Source organism: Galeopterus variegatus, unplaced genomic scaffold (genome assembly GCF_000696425.1).
Source record: "Galeopterus variegatus unplaced genomic scaffold, G_variegatus-3.0.2 Scaffold4084, whole genome shotgun sequence".
In the NCBI taxonomy this organism is placed as follows: domain Eukaryota; kingdom Metazoa; phylum Chordata; class Mammalia; order Dermoptera; family Cynocephalidae; genus Galeopterus; species Galeopterus variegatus.
Window position 1 is genome coordinate 179,105 of NW_007730195.1, and position 2,601 is coordinate 181,705.

General features: G+C 34.9%; 1 pseudogene; it reads left to right on the top strand.

Annotated features, from left to right (window-relative positions):
- The first annotated feature begins 557 nt into the window (after positions 1–557).
- Positions 558–1,482, top strand: LOC103602286 (annotated as a pseudogene).
- The last annotated feature ends 1,119 nt before the right edge of the window (positions 1,483–2,601 follow it).

Here is a 2,601-nt window from a genome sequence, read left to right on the forward strand (position 1 = left end):
TTGGATACAAGAAATTTAGTTTCTCTCCACATAAATCAAGCATTAAAAAAACATCCATAGTGACAATGATCCTAGTTATGAACTAACTTCAACAATTTAGAGATTCACTGCATGTTCTATGTTTTCGGTTTTAAAATTTCCCTATCAACTAAAGTTACTGAATACAAATTATGGAGAGGTTAAACAAGGCAAAAATTGCAAAACAATGAAAGAGAATATGTCCTGATTTGCACGCTAGCAAATGAGAATGCAACTTTCACTTCAATATCAGCTATGAATAATTCAGCCTGTGGCCTGGATAAACAGCGTATGAGTAGGAGTTAATTTGAGGTGTTTTGGGAATGTTTTATTATATTTTTTATAAAGACAGCCTTGACCTCATTCATTAGCATACTCTGGTGCTTTCCTGCTCAATGTTGGTCCCAGAAATTAAAAGAAACAAGAGCATTACTGCACATTCAGAAATCAGGTACATAGAGAATTTAAGGTCAGGATATTAAAGGAATCATGACCGGTGATATTAGGCCTGCATTTTCCTTTTCTTTTTTTGTTCAGACATGATGAGTCTACTACTGATCATTTTTTTGATTGTACTAATGGTAGAATTTCATGGAAATTTTGCCAATGGCTTCATAGCACTTGAGAACTTCATTGACTGGGTCTAGATACAAAAGTTATCCTCAGCTGATCGAATTCTTACTGCTCTGTCGGTCTCCAGAATTGGTTTGCTCTGGGTAATGTTAATAAGTTGTTCTGCAACTGTGTTTAATCCAGCTTTATATAATATAGAAGTAAGAATTATTTTGCATGCTGCCTGGATAGTAACCAACGATTTTCGCGTCTGGCTTGCTACTAGCCTCAGCATGCTTTATTTGCTCAAGATTGCCAGTTTCTCCAACCTTATTTTTCTTTACCTAAAGAAAAGAGTTAAGAGTGTTGTTCTGGTCGTACAGCTGGGGACTTTGGTGTTTTTGGTTTGTCATCTTGTTGTGGCAAACAGAGATGAGAGTGTGTGGATAAAAGAATATGAAGAAAACGCGACTTGGAAGATCCAGTGGGGAACATTGCACACCGTTCGAATATGATTTCATTCACACTAGCAAACTCCACACCCTTCACAATGTCCCTGATGTGTTTTCTGCTGTTAATCGGTTCCCTGTGTAAACATCTCAAGAAGATGCAGCTGCATGGCAAAGGATCCCAAGATCCCAGCACCCAGGTCCACATAAAAGCTTTGCAAACTGTGATCTCCTTTCTATTGTTATTTGCCATTTACTTTCTGTCTATAACCGTAGCAGTTTGGAATTCTCACAGGCTGCTTAGGGAACCAGGCTTCATGTTTTGGAAGCCTGTTGCAATCATCTATTCTCAAAGCCACTCATTTATCCTGATTTGGGGAAACAAGAAGCTCAAACGACCTTTCTTTCAGTTTTGTGGCAGCTGAGGTGCTGGCTGAAAGGACAGAAACCCTCAAGCCCATAGATTACTGAGAGGGACATTGTGTGTCTTCTAGCATGAAATGAACTGTTGGAGTCTGCAATATTTTATATTTCCTACTGGCTTTCCATGGCATCTGTATTTGAGTAATTTCCAAAGGCATACCTAGAAATGTCTTTTACCTACACTTACTATAAAAAGTATATGTATGTGTGTGTTTGTGTGTGTCTGTGTGTATCAAAACATAAGAAACCCTGCAAGGACATATCTGTAATCATTATGTTCACACAAACCACCTAACTATGCAAAATATGGTTAGAAAATTTTCAGAATTATGATGTCACGTGTATTTCACTTACATATTCTATGTTATCATCTTCCAATGGGAGAATTTATCTTCTGCATTTTTACATTAATAGGAGCTGACAGCTTATCTCCAGAAATTATTGCTATTTTCCCTTGTAATTTGTAGCACACATGTATAGAATATTGTGTTCAGATTTCATTGTGTGTTTAGATTTCATCGTTTAGACCTCCAATCTTTATGATGATAAGGACATTCAATTCTAAATCAATAATAAGGATGTATCTTTGGGATAGGTTTTATTCCATTATAAATTCTAATTTCAGGTTTAGTAGAAGGCAAACATTAATTATTGTTAGAAAAAGATGGACACAATAAAATTCAATATCGATAAATATATTTAGAGTAAGTTTTGTATGTGGGTAACATAAACAGAGCTGAGGAATATTAGATTTAATACAAGGAAGTGAATAGCTTAGAAATAAATCATTTCTTCCATAAAGATGAAGAAGGAAACTCTAATCATGATCTGTTTTGAACACTTATATTTTCATATTCATTTACGAAAGTAATTTCTTCCAGTTTTTGAATTAAGGAAGACTTTTCTGAAGTTGGCATATGATGTCAAATATTTTAGTTTTCTTCTAAACCACCTGTGGGCTCCTGAATTTCCATTCATCTCCTCATGCTCCAGTTTTAAAATTTCTTTTAGATTTCAGATAAGAGGACACAAATCTTCCCTATCTTAAAAAATGCTCAACATAAAAATAGTATAGAAATTATGGAACATAAATCAATAAACCTTCCTGCAAACATTAGAATGACGTCTTTGAAATCTATGTATTAATTATAAGAAATGT